At 38.2% G+C, this 19,995-nt stretch overlaps 1 pseudogene; it reads left to right on the forward strand.

The window, feature by feature from the left end:
- Positions 1-14,263: 14,263 nt before the first annotated feature.
- On the forward strand, positions 14,264-19,132 carry LOC126622879 (uncharacterized; annotated as a pseudogene).
- The last annotated feature ends 863 nt before the right edge of the window (positions 19,133-19,995 follow it).

Below are 19,995 nucleotides of genomic sequence, written 5' to 3' on the forward strand. Positions count from 1 at the left end.
TGTGATATGTTTTAGGTCAACATAACAAGAAAATATTAAACAATGAGATGTAAAGGAAGATACAGATGCTCTTATGTTCTTTGTGAATTTTTCCACAATGAGATAGTGGGTATATATTACAGAGCCGACTTCTCTACCCTCTCATTTCCCATACACTCTTATCCCCTTCTATTTTATGCTGTCACGGTCAAGTCACGTCAACATTTTATATTGATTTTTTATAGATATAATAAAACAAAAAGCAATAGTAATATAAAATATTGACGTGGCTTGACCGTGACCGCACAAATAAGAAGGGATGAGAGTTTATGGGAAGTGAGAGGGCAGAGAAGCCAGGTCCACCGTCCATATATTACACTCTGTATTTGTACCCCTGCCATGAATGATTAAGGTTTCACCCTAACATTTAAATAATGAATGTAGTAGTCAGGAATTATTAAAGATACAGTAATTACCCTTCTAAGGTGAAATCAAGCCCAAATCTGATGGGTTTCTTGTAAATAAGGTGAAATCAAGGGGCAAAAATTTATTGTAGCTAAATGAATAGTAAATCCTTCCTCAATTTTAGAATAGATAACTAGAAAGTGTAGCCCGCGCATTGCTGCGGGAAATGTGATTCACGCGTTATTGCGGGATTGGAAATTGTATGACATATTTTGATGAACTAAGTTAGAAAACGACTACATGTGCAAACATTGCAAGCAACTAAATTAGAAGAAAGCTAACAAATTTCGAATTAACCAAATTAGAAAAACAAGTACAATCGAACTAATCTCTACTTCCCATATGAAGTAGAAGATGTCCCTTGTTTTGCATCGGTGAACAGCGCGGTTTTCACCCTCTACGAACAAAAAGATGAAAGTAAAAATGTTTAACAACATTATAAAAATTATACATACAAGATTATATATGTATCTGCACATAAAGTATAAAGATTTGCTAACAGATTCTGTGGAGCCAAAAATAATCACAAGGCGACACGTGAATTTTTTGGTAAAAGAGGACAAAAATTCCCTTGAGGCATACCGAGATTCCTACGCGCGAGCGGCGGACAATCATCATCAACCAAGACAAAAATGCTCCAAAAAAGGTAACCAATTCCAATTTATCTCATCCATCCTCATTATAGGTAATTACTTCATAACCTATAAATTATCCCATAAAAATAGAGATTAATTGGCTAATTAATTCATTAATTCCTAATTAATTCATTAATCACCAAATTAATCACCCATTATACCCCAAAAATCCCACCAAGGGCCGGCCATTCCCATCCAAAAAGAGCCTATCATATTCTCTACCTTTTCCACCATTTTCCCTTTTTAATTATTTGGTAACTCCTAATTAAACCTAAATTAAATCCAAAAAACCCTAGCCACCTCCTATCCCTATAAATATACTCTCATTCTCACCAAAAAGAAAAATTCCAACACTTTGGCAAAAATCCCAAAATTCTCTAAACACTTTTTCTCTCTAAATTCTAACTTTGGCATCGGAGGTTCTTTGGCCAAAGCCCCCCTCATTCATCGTGGGCGCGTGAGGCTCTTTGCCTTAACCTAAGGTGTTAATTGTTTTGTAGGTGCAAAATTGTCCAATATCAAGGAGGAAGAAATTTGCATCCACAGATTCGAGGTTAAATTTAACAAAATAAGTAATTATGAATTGAAATCAAACTATATCATAGTTGTTAAAAAATACTTTTGGCAAATTCTTACAAATAGAATGAAAATGTCGCTTTCTTATCAACTATTCAATTGTCTCAGCTGCGGAAAAAATTGATTTCAAAGTGTCCTTTACCAAGTGAATGATGGATAAAATTGTTAATTTCAAAATAAACCAACTTTCAAAAATCCTAACACGATATGACATTGTAAAAAACCTTAAACCCTTTACTGGAACAAACCTCAAAATGCCCACTAATTGTTCTGGATGGGACACACCAATTTTTACCATGAGAAAAATGCAACTCCAAACCAAAATTAAGCATTTGATAAATCGTATTTACTGAAGAGAAATTTTTTTTGAAAGGGAAGCTTACCAGTGTTAGCAAAGTTAATTTCAATGTAAGAAAGTGGAAGAATATTGACATAAACATAGTAGTGGGATTGATGATGGATTCAGTATGTTATTTTGTATCAATTCAAATGGATGAAAAATATTAAAGGAACTATAGGTCACAGTTTGGAGTATGCAAAAGTACTACTTCAAATTTTGAACATGCTCAGTAGATCTCTAAATTTCAAAAAGTGTACAAATTTTAGAGTACTCCAACTAACAGTAATTTTTTGGAGTGCTACTATACCCTCTCCATTGTTTTATTTCTTCACTCACATTATAATTCCACTCATCATAAAAAGTTAAAAAATTAAAATGTTATTTCCCTACCCACTATTTTTCTAAAACAACCTCTAATTAACAATTGGCGTAAATGTGTCTGACCGCATTATACAGAGCCACCAATAGCGGCTGTGACTTCATCTACAGTCGCTCTTCATTGTACCAGTGAATCCACCTTCACAAATTCAAGTCCCCTTTTTGGCACAAGCTGATGATGGCGCCATTAGCGCCACCTTATCCAATTCCACACCAGGCCTCCTCATCTAACCAAACAAAGACAAAGCTTGCTTATACCTCCCATTCTGAACACACCCCACAATCATGGTGGTCCACGAAACAACATTCCACTTCGATATCTCGTTAAAAATCCTCTGCGCCCCATCAACATCCCGACACCATACATAGCCCGCAAGCAGCGAATTCCAACTTGCAACACTCCTCTCACGCATACCATCAAACACCAGGCGTGCATACTCGACACCACCCCCAAACCCACTTACCAGAACCCTCTTGTGCACCTGTTCCCCTTCTATCACCAACCCTGACCTCGCACAAGCACCAAAAGAACATACGAATATGAAAACCCATTAGCCTCTGCCTCCAAACCCACCAGCCGTTTATACAATTCAACAGACTTCCGCGGAGTTTCGCTCCAAGCGTGGCCTCTGATCATCTGGCTCCAAACAGTAGTAACTGTGTTGTCAACATTTTTGAAAATTTTTAGGGCATAATCGAGACACTCAAAAGCAACGTAAAATGTTAAAATTCGAACAAGAAGGTAGCTTTTTGTGTGAGTCCATGAATTATTATTTTGGGTGTACTTGCAGATCAAGCAACGGAAGCAAGTAATTTTTTATTTTGGTCCTTATATGTCATTTTACAAAAGAGTAAAATTGACATTAAAAAATTATTAAAATAGCGGGTGAGAAGATAAGACTAGAGTAGATTTATTAGCACTCATTTTTTATAAAATCGCATTCTAGGAAAGTAGGAATGGAACTTCCATTCTTATTATATATACAAAGTATGCAGATGCTCTCCCTTGCAACTGGCTAATGGTGATATTTCAATCATCCGAGAAAAACTCCGTGCTGATATGTATGAACATGCATCATCTGTTTCTAGTGCAAAGTGGGCAGAATCAAGTGCCCATTATAAGGTAGTGTTCTACCTAATGTATTAAATTTTTTATTGTCATATGGCTGAGGACACTTATTGAGTTAATTAAGCTCCATAGAGGAATAGAGAAATTGAAGGGCAAGATAGAGAGGTCATTTGGGGGGAAGAGGAAGCCGGGAAGGTGAGGCTGCTGGCAGCAGGATGATATGGTTGTAGCAACAATCATTCAATGTTGTTTGAGGACTCGTTTGGAAGTGCTTTGAAAATGATTAGAAATGCTTTTGGAGAATTTTTTTTTAGTTTAAAAAACACTTGAAGTGTTTCTTGCAAGAAGTACCAATTATGTACTTGTCCAAGAAACACTTCAAGTATTTTTACAGGATTCACTTGCATTTTTATTAAGGAGTGATTCAAAAAACATATTCACCATAAGCACATTCAGCTATTTTAAAAACATTTATAAACGGACTTGAGTTTCTTTCCGTTTGGAAATTTTCATCTTTTAAATATTAAAAAAGTAGTTTTTTTTTTTTTTAAATTGCATAAAGAAAACATATAAAATATCATTTACAGTCATGTCATTTTGGGATATAAATGTCATCTAATTTTTTTAATAATTTATAATTTATGGGTGTTTAGATATCAGTTTCAGTTGTTAACATAATTTCTCTTAAATGTTGACTGTTTTGGTGTATCCTTTTCAGAGTGATTTCAAGCGGCATCTTTATACAATAATAGCAGAAGTTTTATATCTGATTAAAGTGGTTCTACATCTGATTGCTTTGGCAGCGTCAGAAGGCTTAACCGCTGGATTTATGGGATTTTTGGATAGCAAGAGTGCTTATAGCTAGCTCCGGCTAGTTTGGCAGTCTCAGGAGGCTCAACCGTTGGACTAGCCTAGCTAATGGGCAGTTCAAATATTGTCCTCTATGCAATTATTTAATGCGTGGCTCTGGGGGTTATTGTGTTGTTGCGATTATTATGCTCTTTTTTCTCAAACGAATTTATGCTCCTTTTAAGTTGTAATTATCGTTCAGCTTACTATATATGTTTGAACCTTTTATATGATTTGATTGTGATAAAATCACGTTTACGGATGTTGTCCCTTATGTTCATTTGTCAAAAGGCAAGTCCTTTTGGCTTGGTAAAGGCCATGTAGTCGTTCGTCCGAATAAAATAGGCCGGGCGGTCCGGTCAAATTGTGGCATCAACTCCCTTCTCTCTCTAACCCTCACACGCTCACTACTCACAACCCTTTGGGTATTAACTACATTGAGAATAATCAAAGGACAATGAATAATTGAGAAAGATGAAGAACTAGAGAGAAATTTTAAAGAGAAATATGGCTTCTGTATTTCTAAGAAAATAACTAACTAATTACATTTGTCAGTTGCAGTTCTTTATATGATAAAACAATACAAACTTACTTGTAACTGGTTTGGTATTGATGTGCTTTGAAAAAAAGCTGATGTGAGAATAAGCGGCTGTGCTGTGAGAATAAGCGGTTGTGAAATAAATCAGCAGAGTGTTTGGTAAACTTTTTTGTAAAAGTGCTTTTGAAAAAAAAAACAGTCTGATAGTGAGTCTTTTCATTAAAGGAGCATATGATTATATAACAACCTATAATCAAGATAAACAAGCATTTTTTTTAGTCTCTCACACACCCTCATTTAGTTATGTCAATTGTTTTTTAGGATAATTCTTTGTGTCAGTAGTTTTGGGTAGATAGATTAACAAAAATCATTGTAATGTCTATAATTTGATGGAGATGTTGAATTATTGTATTTTCAGTCTATTCAAACAAAAATGCTACATTTACTACATATTTGTACTATTATTTGTACCATTTATCTAATAAAAGTTGAGCCTGCCAACACATATAAGTCTCATCTCTATTAGAGAGATGATATAAATGATGGAACAAATATATTGCAAAAATAGTATTTTTGCTAAATTAAACAAGCAAGTATAACGTCTCAATGTTGAGGGATTCTTAAACATATGTATGTTGAGAAATGATTTCCACACTATCTTTTTATTATTATTATTATTGGTAGTAAACTCCTATTATGTTTTGTCTAGATTCTCCTCTGATTTATCTCACCTAAAAGTTAGAAATAGGGGATACTTTGGATGCGATCCCTAATCCTTAACATTATTTGATTAAAACCTTAATAGTATTCAAAGTTTGATCAAAGTTCCTTAACTTTGTACACCTCATTATATTACTATTAATATTTATATTTTTATAGTTTTAACATTAATTGTTTGATATTTTATGAGATTTAAAATCCTATAAATTTAAAACCCCTCATTATAATACTATTAGAAACGGTTACAATAAAAAAATTCAAACATTTTGATTGAATAAATGGATAAAAACTATTTAAAAATAAGAAATAATAAATGGCAAAAGAATATATCCATAGTGTTAAAAAAATTGGTGACACACCCTGACCAAGGTCAAGGCATGTTGGCCGTCACGCGAGGGTGATGTGCACAGTGCGGAAGCAATAAAGATATAGAGAAATACGAATAAATAAAACCCAACTACCAGAAGTACTAGCTAAGACAAAGTGCTAGTACAAGTTTAAGTGTGAATTACACACGACAAGACCACGGGGGAAGAACACGACCACGCTGCTGCCTGCTATGGGTCAGTGGGTTGCTGCGGTGAGTCGACTGTGGAGGAAGGTCCGAAAATCGCGGGTTTGGTCTCTGATTTGCAGTCATCTGAGAGCAACTTCGAATCAAACTTGATGGTGCAGGTAAATCCCTTGGGCTTGGTGACCAAAATGTAGGAAATGGATTAACACTTGTAGTTTCAATTTCTTGTGCCGATTCCGTTTTTGCAGCCAAAGATGCCCATTGTAAATGGTTTTCTGAAGTTCTAATAAGACTGAATAAATGTAATTTGTTCAAATTGTGGTAATGGTAATTATATTCAGGGAGTGAACTTTGTGAATTTGAACACTGAAATGGTTCAGTGGTTGATGGAGTTTTGTTCTTTGGCAAATGAAATGGTGTAGGAGAAAATAGTTCAAATTGTTGGGTTAATTCAGGCCTAGGTTCAAAAGGGTTATAGGATGGAATTTCAGGCATAAATGTTTCGGTATTTTTGTGGGTTTTGGATTCTACAGAAAAATTCTCAAATGCCAATTTCGAATTTTCGATCAAAATTGGTTCAATATTTTCCTTGTCCACCAACGTCCTCTTCCCTAATTTCTTCTCAAGTTGAAACTTAGAAGGAACGTTGTTGGATTCGTTACTTGACGAAGAGGAAGTCTCAGAAGCCATTCGAGACGTCCTCGGATGAAAACTGGGCAAATTGTTTTGATTCATGAAAACCTGGCTCTGATACCAATGTAAGAAATTAGATAGTTCACAGGATCGGAAACAGATGTCGGCAGACTATCGATCACAATATGGTGCGAAGGATATGAATAGAGTGAATATGGAATGTTGAATATATCTCTGACATAAAGGGATTTGACAAATATATAGAGATGGAAATAACATTTCTAGAGGAGTTGTGTTCTTCAGGAAGAGTTGTGTTCTTCAGGATAAGTTATAACTTCTCACGTTGGAATACAACTGTTCATATCCCTTTATAATTAATTAATTATATTATTTCCTTTATTAATTAATTAAATTATTTCACTACAATCATATGTATATCAGTACACCAATGTTATGGTGTATCTTCACACATGATTACACATATTGTGAAAACCATGTTATCATAATCATATTCCAACAAAATTAACATTAAAAAATTATTAAAATAGCGGGTGAGAAGATAAGACTGTAGAGTAGATTTATTAGCACTCATTTTTTATAAAATCGCATTCTAGGAAAGTAAGAATGGAACTTCCATTCTTATTATATATACAAAGTGTGCAGATGCTCCCTTGCAACTGGCTAATGGTGATATTTCAATCATCCGAGAAAAACTCCGTGCTGATATGTATGAACATGCATCATCTGTTTCTAGTGCAAAGTGGGCAGAATCGAGTGCCCATTATAAGGTAGTGTTCTACCTAATGTATTAAATTTTTTATTGTCATATGGCTGAGGACACTTATTGAGTTAATTAAGCTCCATAGAGGAATAGAGAAATTGAAGGGCAAGATAGAGAGGCCATTTGGGGGAAGAGGAAGCCGGGAAGGTGAGGCTGCTGGCTGCAGGATGATATGGTTGTAGCAACAATCATTCAGTGTTGTTTGAGGACTCGTTTGGAAGTGCTTTGAAGTACCAATTATGTACTTGTCCAAGAAACACTTCAAGTACTTTTACAGGATTCACTTGCATTTTTATTAAGGAGTGATTCAAAAAACATATTCACCATAAGCACTTTCAGCTATTTTAAAAACATTTATAAACAGACTTGAGTTTCTTTCCGTTTGGAAATTTTCATCTTTTAAATATTAAAAAAGTAGTTTTTTTTTTTTAAAATTTGCATAAAGAAAACATATAAAATATCATTTACAGTCATGTCATTTTGGGATATAAATGTCACCTAATTTTTTTAATAATTTATAATTTATGGGTGTTTAGATATCAGTTTTAGTTGTTAACATAATTTCTCTTAAATGTTGTCTGTTTTGGTGTATCCTTTTCAGAGTGATTTCAAGCGGCATCTTTATAAAATAATAGCAGAAGTTTTATATCTGATTAAAGTGGTTCTACATCTGATTGCTTGGGCAGCGTCAGAAGGCTTAACCGCTGGATTTATGGGATTTTTTGGATAGCAAGAGTGCTTATAGCTCCGGCTTGTTTGGCAGTCTCAGGAGGCTCAACCCTTGGACTAGCCTAGCTAATGGGCAGTTCAAATATTGTCCTCTATGCAATTACTTAATGCGCTGGGGGTTATTGTGTTGTTGCGATTATTATGCTCTTTTTTCTCAAACGAATTTATGCTCCTTTTAAGCTGTAATTATCGTTCTGCTTACTATATATGTTTGAACCTTTTATATCATTTGTCAACAGGCAAGTCCTTTTGGCTTGGTAAAGGCCATGTAGTCGTTCGTCCGAAAAAACAGGCCATGCGGTCCGGTCAAATTGTGGCATCAACTCCCTTCTCTCTCTAACCCTCATACGCTCACTACTCACAACCCTTTGGGTTTTAACTACATTGAGAATGATCAAAAGACAATGAATAATTGAGAAAGATGAAGAACTAGAGAGTAAAGAGAAATGAGGCTTCTGTATTTCTAAGAAATTGACTAACTAATTACATTTGTGAGTTGCAGTTCTTTATATGCTGAAACAATATAAACTTACTTGTAACTAATTAACCAACTAACAAATCATTTAATAGCCTAACAAATATTCTAACAACTTTGATTGACGTGGCAATGATTATATAACAACCTATAATCAAGATAAACACACATTTTTTTAGTCTCTCACATACTCTCATTTAGTTATGTCAATTGTTTTTTAGGATAATTCTTTGTGTCTAGTTTTGGGTAAATAGATTAACAAAAATCATAGTACTGTCTATAATTTGATGGAGATGTTGAATTATTGTATTTTTAGTCTCTTCAAACAAAAATGTTACACTTACTACATATTTGTACTATCATTTGTACAATCTTTCAAATAAAAGTTGAGTCCGCCAACACATGTAAGTCTCATATCAATTAGAGAGATGGTACAAATATATTTCAAAAGTAGTATTTTTGCTAAATTAAACTAGCAAGTATAACGTCTCAGTGTTGAGGGATTCTTAAACATATGTAGGTTGAGAAATGATTTCCACACAATCTTTTTTTTTTTTTGGTAGTAAACTCCTATTATGTTTTGTCTTGATTCTCCTCTGATTTATTCACCTAAAAGTTAGAAATAGCTTTAGAGGGTGTGTCAAGAATATAAGTGTGTAAAATTTATTTCCAAGTATGTAGGCTTATTTGTGTGTGAGGTGAATTTTAGTGTTAGTGTTCTAACAGGCTTGTACTGTTTTGTAGTTCTGAATTTATTTGTATGTCTTAATCTTGCTTATGCATCATACCAACCACCTTGACGAAGGTGTAACTCAAAACGGCAACTGTTGGAGTCAGAAGCATTGAAGGTATATATGGTTACTCTCTGTCTCTCTAATTTAACAGAGGCTTAGGGTTTCAGTTTCTTAGAAAATTCACTACCAAAAAACTGGCCTTTGGGTACAAAACTAAGGACACCAACGAAGAGTTTTTTGGTGAACGAGATAATGCATTACCCGGGCAGAGATGCCAAAAAGAACAAGAAAGCTTACAACAAAGCAAACAGGCCAGCTATGACCAAGCAAGAAACGAAGTACAAGGAGGAAACATCCGACACCACATCAAATGCTAAAAGTGTCACTCCTTGCACCAAACCTACAAGCCTAATGGGGACAAGGGAGGCCGTCATTACACTGAACATGAACAAGGGAAGATGGGGGTCGGTTAACCCAAACAAAATCACATACCTCCCTACTTTGCCGCGACGCCAAACTGTTTATGTCTCTATGAACACCAATACAATGGACCAGTGCCCATTCAATAAAGAGCACAATGTATGGTGCCCAATGTAAAAGAAAATTGACACAAACACATTAGGCTGACAACTTTTTGATAAAAAATACACATATAGGGATATTTGTGTCTATACATAGACTTAAGCGCACAATTGTACGTGTCCTACTTTTATATTTGCATAAGTATATGTGTCTTAAACAGGGACAACTAAAACAGAAGAGCGGGTCATACTTTTGGACTTGGATTGTCTGCCCTCCCCGTGCCCTCCTGTTTGTGTGGTCACGGTTAAGCCACGTCAACATTTTATATTACTATTTCCTTTTGTTTTATTATTTTTATAAAAAAAACAATATAAAATGTTGACGTGGCTTAACCGTGACCACACAAAACAGAAGAGCACGGGAAAGTACTGAAATGGGAGGGCAGACAATCCAAGTCCCTAAGAGCAAGTCCACCCTTGTGGATTGCTCGGGGGACAGGCATTAGGAAAGGGCCCGAGGCCCAGTGGACAACCCTCCAGCCTTGGAGAGCCCGAGTGAGGGTGGAAGCCCGAGCACAAGGGGTGTGAGGAGTTGACAAGCCTGCAGCCCGATGGCCAGGCATTTTTTTATTTTTATTTTTTGTGTCAGCCCAAGGGCCTATAGCCCCATTTTCATGTTTTTTTAATTTTATATTATTTAAACAAACAAAAAAACTACTATTTTATTACCTATTGCCAGGGGGGAGGGCTCTAAGGGTGGAGATGCAAAAGGTAATTACTGTTCATTAATGGTAATTACTATTCATTAAAGGCAGTTACTGTCCTATAGGGTGGATTCAATATTGGATTGTCAGGGGGAAGGGCTCCAAGGGTGGAGTTGCTTTAATACATCCCCCTCCAGTTTTCAACCATTTCCTCCTTTTCCCCAAATTTTCAATTGTTCCCAAATTCGAGTTCAACTAACCCTAGTGGGTGGTTGGGTTTATTAAGTGTCTGCGCTTCTTACACCTTTCCTCCCTTGTTCAATTATTGATTGTGTCCTCTTCGACCATCAACATTGATTTCTCCATCTTTTCCCTCTGCTCATGCGGTGAGTAGTTGGGTCAAACGGCTGACGAATTGAAGGCTTTCAATTCAACTTCAACTGGGCCATAAAGGTCAATTGGGTAATGTAGATTGGTTAGTCCTCTTAGTTCCCTTCGTTCCCCCCTGGGTTCCTTTGCCCCTCCCCTGACGCATTTATTGCAGGATTAAGTGAGGAGCCCTCTAGCTCCTACCTAGGATGGAAATTCGACAAGGCAAATCATTTATCACAAGATCCCCTTTAACAAACTACAGATCTCCAGATTATCCTTGCAAATATTCAGATGTCAGGTACAATTACTCAGAAACTCAACCACCGATTAATAACTCAATTGCTCCTTGGGTAAGAGTTGTGCTCTGGATCTGGGTAAGTATTGGTTATAGGCATTTTAAACACCTTAAGAAAGCTGGGGGTTTGCCGAGTTACGGTTTCAAACACTCTGAAGAATATCACCTACAGGATAACTTTGTTGAACTGGAGTTGGCCCAATCTGAAGTAGAGGATCTAGTGGTGCAGCTGGAGGAGTCGCTTTAACTCTTACATATGGAACAGAGTGTGAAGCTGGTAGGGGCAGCTGTGACAAAAAAAAACCCTAAATAAATGGGGTGTTCGAAATATTCTAAGGAGTGCTTGGGGTGAGTTTGGGGAAGTAAACATAAACTGGGTCCAGGAAAACACGTTCATCATTATAGTAAGAGATGAGGAGACGGCGAATCAAATACTAGAGCAGGTCCCTTGGGCAGTTATGAGTCAGAACTTATCTGTCAAAAGATGGCCTCAAGAACTGGCACTTGAAGAGGTAATGTTGAGAAAGGTCCCATTCTGGATCCAAATGAAGGGCGTGCTATTACATCTGAGCACAGAGGTAAATGCCAAGAAATTGGCAAGCCATATGGGAGAGGTTATTGAGATAGAAGAGTTGTCACTGGCTAGAGGGTTCTTAAGGGCCCGGGTGTTGATGGATACAGATCACCCTCTTATAAGCGGATGCTGGCTTCCACATCCGGGGGATAAGGAATCCTGGATCGAGTTTTAAATATGAGCGGCTCCAAGATTTCTGCTATAGGTGTGGGAGGATCGGCCATGTCATGACGGAGTGTACCTTTGAAAAAAAACAGGAGTGGGGCTGCTGGGTTTGGTGAATGGACTCAGATGAAACAACCCAGGCCTCTATAGGAGTATGTCCATCCACTACTAGTAATGCAATGCAACCGTCGCCATGCTGGAATGATGCGAGAGAAACGGAACTTAAGCTTTAAAGATACGGTAGTCTCAACAAGCACGAAGGGGATTCTAGATTAGGGATCATCTGAACCCCAAAGGCTGGGAATTGTCTTCCATGATCTTGGGAGCCAAGGGAGAATTGGGGGGGGGGGGATTATTGCTATGGTGAGACCTCCTGTTAGTGGAATTCTTCCCCCAGTGCAATGCGAGAATGTAATTCGGCCTGAAGCGGAACTAACAATCCAATCCTGGGTGTGAGTGATGACCTTGGTCTGCTTCCGGTGGAGACCCACACCTTTGAAGATGGGGAAAAGGAAAGGGTAGAAGCTCCCACCAAACTTCAATTCAGGGATTCTTTAATGGCTTGGGCCTAAAGAGGAAAACTGATAGGAAGATTCAGGGGGGAGGACAACCTCGGAGTAAAAGAGTGAAAAAAAAAGCAGGCTGCTTAGGATGAGGAAGATGACAGTGAGTAGGGGGCGAAATCCCAGTATAAGTGGCGGTGGCATAGAAGGTGGAATTTTTGTTCTCGTGGAGGTAAATATGCTTGATGTGCTGATTGCTCAGGGGAAGAAAGTGAGAAGCCTACGAGTTGGAAGCCCAAACCAGGATTCTGATGCACCTCAGACTAAGAGGGCAGGGGTGAGACCTTGGGGTGGTGTCGGCTGGCCCATAACAGTTGCACCATCGCCATGATCTACCTAATGTGGAACTACCATGGTCTTGGGTCGGACGCGGTAGTTCGAGCTTTTCACGGGCTTATTAGGCGGTACAGACCCTGTGTGATCTTTCTGTCCAAGACGAAAATGAAGGATCACAGATTAGGAGTTCGGCACATAATGGGTTATACATACGGATTCTCGGTCCCAACTATGGGGGCTGCGGGTGGTCTTAATCTTTGGTGGAACGACCCTGTCCAAGTGACTATCATTTTCTCGTCAAAGAATCTAATTCACACAAGAGTCCGAGATGGGGGTTGTGATGATTGGTGTTTTGCATCATGGGTTTATGGTACTCCATATAGAGCAGAGAATAGGGCATTCTAGAGGTGGATCTCGGAGGTTTTACAGCCTTGCCCAACCCCGTGGTTTTGTGGAGGAGAACTGAATGAGTATCTTTGGGATAGTGAAAAAGCTAGGGGGAGGGAGGAGTCTCGCTCTCGCCCCCGGTTCCTGCAGGATTTTATGTCGGAAATGGAGCTTGTGGATTTACATTTCAGTGGACCAGCATTCACCTGGAGAGGTTCCCGTAATGGAAGCTTGGTGCAGGAAAGATTGGACCGTGGGATGGTGAATGGCAGTTGGCAAGATTGTTGGCCTAATACTTCAGTCACCCATGGAACGGTTAGAGCCTCAGACCACTGTTTTTTGATCATCAAAACCAATCCCCGGAGTCAGAAAAAAAATGATGAAACTATTCAGGTTTGAATCATTTTAGATAGATGAGTAAGGTTGCAAGGATGTCATTGATGCGAGTTCGAGGGGGCCTAATGGTGAGGAGTGGGTAGACAAATGGCATCAGAAACTCAACTCTTGCCGAAAGGGACTTGTTGAGTGGAGCAGGGAAAAATTCTGCAGAGTGAGGGAGGAAATTCAAAGCTTAAGCAGTAGGATCCATAACTTGCAACATAATTGGGAGGAGAATGGAGAGCAAATTAAAAGTTTATCTAAGCAACTAGATAGGATGGAGGAACAAAAGGAAAAATTTTGGCAGCAAAAATCCCAAGTTAAATGGCTGCAAGCGGGTGATTTGAACTCGAAGTTCTTCCATCAAACTACTGTTCAGAGAAGAATAGCGAACCGGGTGGAAAAAATCCAAAATGGAAGCGGCACGTGGATAGAAGACGATGCCGGGATTCGCCGGACGGTTGATAATCATTTTTCCAATTTGTTCAAATCTGTTGGACAGCGAGATTGAGGCTCTATTCTAGATTGCGTTGATCATGTTGTTACTGACGAGATGAATGTTTCCCTCTCTTAACCGTTCACATTGGAGGAGATAAATGATGCAATCTTTAATATGGGTGGGCTTAAGGCCCCAAGTCCTGATGGGTTCCAAGGAATTTTCTTCCATTCCTTCTGGAATATCATTGTGGATGAAGTGAATGGCTTGGTGTGTGATCTGGTTAATGGCAGGGCTAGCCCGAAGTCTATCAACTCGACGTTTATTGTTCTTATCCCGAAGGTGCCCAACCCGGAGAATGTTAGCCAGTTCCGTCCGATAAGTCTTTGTAACTACTCGTATAAGATTGTATCAAAGGTGCTGGCTAATTGTCTTAAACCTCTGTTGCCAACAGTAATTTCACCCAGTCAGAGTGCGTTTGTGGCTGGGAGACAAATTCAGGACAACGTTCTGATCACTCATGAAGTTTTTCACTTTCTGAAAATGCGGAAAGGTTTGTTCGAGTTGGCATTGGAGATTGACATGAATAAGGCCTACGACAAGGTGGAATGGGGCTTCCTTGTAGCAATTATGATTAGAATGGGGTTTGACTCAAACTGGATCAATTTAATTATGAGTTGTGTGTCCACGGTTGACTTTTCGGTACTAGTAAATGGGCAACCTGGGAAACAGTTTGCCCCTTCTCGGGGGTTAAGACAAGGGGATTCGATTTTGCCATACCTCTTCCTCTCATCCATAGTGCTACCGAGTCCGGCTACTTGGAAGGCGTCAAGTTAAAGCACGCATGGTCCGGTGCTCTCCCACCTCCTATTTATTGATGATACGCTCATCTTTCTAAAGGCCTCTTCCATGAATTGTCAGAACATTGTTCATATTCTGGACGCTTATTGCCATGCTTCGGGGCAGGAGCTCAGTTTGAATAAATCTTCTGCGTTTTTCAGTGACAATACGCCGGCGTGTGTTCGTGACGAGCTGCAACTGTTACTTCAAATGCCGTCGGTGGCACCTAATTAACAATAACAAATAATAAAAGTAAATGATAATGCTAACCTTTCAGACGGGCTAGTATCAATATCTACACTCAGCTTTAGCATAATAGATGCAACCTCCTCTGCAATCCATTGTTTCTCACCGGAAACTGGCCCATAATCAATAACAGAGCCCTTTAATACTTTTGCACTGGAAAAATGTATATCACAAAACATATGCATGACTATCAACCCAAGATGAAGAGTCTACCTGTTGCGAGTTATATATATTAGTTAGAGTGTAAATAGTAGTTTATTGTCCCACATTGGTGAAGTACATATGTAATACCAATTGTAACTCCTATATATACTCCACTTTGGAGATTAATATATAAATAAGAAATTATCAAATATTGTCATATATATTTTTGGTATTTACCATGTTTAGTTTAATATTGGTATTTACCATGTTTAGTTCAATATGGTATCAGAGCAGTTCGCTCTTGGTGACCTGTGTGCTTTAATTTTGTGCCCACATTTTTCGTGATTTCCTTCCAAAAAAAAAAAAAGGTGAATAGTGGCGCGCTACAGTACAGTGCGTGAACAGTGGTCTGCTTGTGAACAGTGATTCTCTACAGTGTCTGGTAAATTGTTTTCATTCCGCTGCGTATCTTTTGTGTCTTTGTTGTTAAGGATTTTTGTTCAATGGCTCAATATAATCATAGTGTTGTTATGCATCTTGGTGGAACAAATAAATGGATAATAGATACTGGGGCCACTGATCATGTGACTAGTGACCCTAGAGTGTTTGATGAGTTATGTGATTATGTTCGTGACCCGTATGTTACTAGTGCAAATGGAGCACCTTCTCCTGTGAAGGGTGAAGGCACTATCTCTATGACTCCAACCTTATCATTGGTCCGTGCTTTACTTGTTCCTGATCTTAAGTGCAATCTTTTGTCGGTAGGAAAACTTCTTGACACTTTATGTTGTTCTGCTCACTTCTATCCTACGTATTGTTATTTTCAAGATATTCAAACTTAGAAGATAATTGGTCATGGTAAAAGAATAGGGGGTTTGTACATCTTGACTCTGGAGGATACTGTTGTTTCTGGTTCACATAATCATCAGGTTTTAAGTGCTAAAGTGGATGACAGACATCAAATTTGGTTGTGGCATCGACGATTGGGACATCCATCATTCAGTTATATGAAACATCTATTTCCTTCTTTGTTTCGCACTTGTAGTGATTCAGAATTCAAGTGTGAAACATGTGTCATGGCTAAGAGTCATCGTGCTTCATTTCCGGTAAGTGATTCTAAAGCTACTTTGCCATTTGATTTGATACATTCTGATGTGTGGGGTCCGGCGAAAGTTACTTCTAATGGATTCCGTTGGTTTGTTACTTTTATTGATGATTGTACTCGGTTAACTTGGGTGTTCTTGATGAAGAATAAGAGTGATGTTCCGTTACTTCTTCAAGATTTTTGTACAATGGTGTCTACTCAGTTTCAGACCAAAGTTAAGGTCTTCAGGTCTGATAACGGGGGCGAATATGTGAATCACACTTTGGCATGTTTTTTTCGTGATCATGGTATTATTCACCAGACGACTACTCCGTTTACACCCCAACAAAATGGTGTGTCCGAACGGAAGAATCGTCAAATAATAGAAGTTGCTCGCTCCTTGATGTTGGATAAATGTGTTCCTAATCATTTGTGGGGTCATGCTGTTTTGGCTGCTGTGTATTTGATCAATCGTGTTCCAAGTAGGGTTCTTGATTTTCAGACACCATTCGATATGCTACAACAACATGTTTCTCTTGTTTCTGTATCAAAGCTTCATCCGAAAGTGTTTGGGTGTATTGCGTATGTGCATGTCTACTCTCATCAGCGGAGTAAACTTGATGCATGTGCTCTCCAGTGTGTCTTTATTGGATATGCTAACAATCAAAAAAGCTATAAGTGTTATCATCCTCCGACTCAAAAAACTTATATTACCATGGATGTCACCCCATGAGGAAGTTTCGTATTTTGTGAAACCCTCTTCCGGCTCTCCACTTCAGGGGGAGAGGGGGAGTAAAGTGCAGATCCGAAGAGATGGTATGGATGATGTGTTACAGGCAGAGTTGGGAACAGAACCTATTATGTTGCGTGATACTGATCAGTCGACTACAGATAGTGATCGGTCACATGTTATTCCCGGAACTATCTCTACTGATGATGGATCAGATGTGCCCAGCGAGTTGCCTGTTAGTATGTCTGATGAATTGCCTTCTAATGATCGGTTGGCTGCTGCTGATATGTCTAACGAGTTGCCTGATGATGGTCCGTTCAGTGATGATTCTTCTAACAGTTTGGTACAAGATGGTGGCATACATGAGGTAAATTCTGACGATTCTTCTACTTATAAGTTGCCCCCACGAGCTAATCGTGGAAAACCTAAAGTACAATATGAGCCTGATATGCATGCCAAAGCCAAATATTCTATCAACAATTATGTGTCTACTCATCGTTTATCCAAACCATATGCATCTTACATATGTCAGCTATATAGTGTATCAATTCCAACAAAATTGCAAGATGCCTTGTCTAACCCTAAGTGGGTTAATGCCATGCAAGTTGAGATGGAAGCTTTGGAAAAGAATTCTACCTGGGATTTGGTTCCTTTACCAAACGAAAAAAAAGTTGTTAGATGTAGATGGGTGTTTACTGTTAAGCACAAAGCAGATGGTTCTATTGACCGGTATAAAGCTAGATTAGTCGCTAAGGGTTATACTCAAACCTATGGGGTGGACTATCAGGAGACATTTGCTCTTGTTGCCAAACTTAATACTGTGCGTGTTCTTCTGTCCTTAGCAGCAAACCAGGATTGGCCTCTGTTGCAGTTTGATGTTAAGAATGCTTTCCTTCATGGTGATCTTAAGGAGGAAGTGTATATGGATCTCCCACCTGGTATTGGAACATCTCCTGGAAAATGTGCTGTATGCAGGTTACGAAAGGCTTTGTATGGTTTGAAACAATCTCCTAGAGCGTGGTTTGGGAGGTTTACAAGTTCAATGAAGAAGTTTGGGTATATCCAGAGTCATTCAGATCATACTTTGTTTCTAAAGCGTCAAAATAGTAAGCTAACTGCATTGATTATTTATGTTGATGACATGATAGTGACTGGTGATGATCAAAATGAGATACAACGTCTTCAAAAGTATCTAGCTACTGAGTTTGAGATGAAAGAATTGGGTGAGTTGAAGTATTTTCTTGGAATCGAGGTTGCACGATCTAAGCATGGTATTTTTCTGTCTCAACGGAAATATGTTCTTGATTTGTTAGCTGAAACAGGTATGTTAGATTGCAAACCTGTTGATACTCCGATTGAGCAGAATCATCGTCTGGGCTTATTTCCAGATCAAATTCCTACTCATAAGGAACGGTATCAGAGGCTTGTGGGGAGATTAATTTATTTGTCTCACACTCGCCCTGACATTGCTTATGCTGTTAGTGTGGTAAGTCAGTTTATGCACTCACCTAGTGAAGCTCATATGGATGCAGTAACCCGTATTTTGAGGTACTTGAAGATGGCTCCTGGCAGAGGCCTGTTTTTTCTCCAAGAATAGTCATTTGAATGTCGAAGGGTATACAAATGCAGATTGGGCAGGTTCTATCATTGATCGGCGATCTACATCTGGATACTTTACGTTTGTGGGTGGTAATTTAGTTACTTGGAGAAGCAAGAAACAAAAAGTGGTGGCTAGGTCAAGTGCAAAAGCTGAGTTTCGTGGTATGTCGCATGGTGTATGTGAGTTGTTGTGGTTGAAAAAATTGTTGAGAGATCTTGGGTTTAACCCCAAAGGTGCTATGAAACTTCATTGTGATAACAAGGCTGCTATTGAGATTGCTCATAATCCAGTGCAACATGATCGAACAAAACATGTGGAGATTGATCGACATTTTATTAAGGAAAAATTGGATGATGAAATTATTATGTTTCCGTTTGTGAGATCTGAAGACCAACTTGCTGATGCTCTTACTAAGGTTGTGTCTAATAGTGTGTTTTCCAACTCGCTTGACAAGTTGGGCATGCGTGACATCTTTGCACCAACTTGAGGGGGAGTGTTGCGAGTTATATATATTAGTTAGAGTGTAAATAGTAGTTTATTGTCCCACATTGGTGAAGTACATATGTAATACCAATTGTAACTCCTATATATACTCCACTTTGGAGATTAATATATAAATAAGAAATTCTCAAATATTGTCATATATATTTTTTGTATTTACCATGTTTAGTTTAATATTGGTATTTACCATGTTTAGTTCAATACTACCTGCTTTTATTGCCTCATTAGCCAGTTGCTCATCCACACCAGATGAAAATCCTGTATCATTTACTAGTCGGGTATACAAACTCTGTTCAACCTCCTTATCTCCGACAATCTTTAGCTTTGAAATTCTTTCCTCGCCAAGCTTTTCAACAATTGATCTGACATTTATAAAGTGTTAAATGGAGTATTAGCGCAGTCCTATACCATCAAATGGAGCATGATCAACCAAAACTGGTATGTGGTGGTAAGGATTAATAGAGTACTTAACTGCAGTTTTTTGCTCAATATTATATGCACACAAATATGTATGTGTATCTGTGCCTGTATGTGTTCTTATGTACAGTTTTTTGCATAATTTTATAATATTTAACTTGCAAACAAAGAGCTAATGACAAGTTGCTTAAGAATGATTAATAGATCAATCAGTCACATTAAAGCTTATACAGTAATATTTTGTTGTAACTGAACTTACTTATCATAATTCTATGTACTATTTGCCACAATGGAAATCGCATATGCTGTCAAGTGACACTAGAATCTGTGCTATTGCAGAAATTTGG

This window comes from Malus sylvestris, chromosome 5 (assembly GCF_916048215.2).
Source record: "Malus sylvestris chromosome 5, drMalSylv7.2, whole genome shotgun sequence".
Taxonomy (NCBI): domain Eukaryota; kingdom Viridiplantae; phylum Streptophyta; class Magnoliopsida; order Rosales; family Rosaceae; genus Malus; species Malus sylvestris.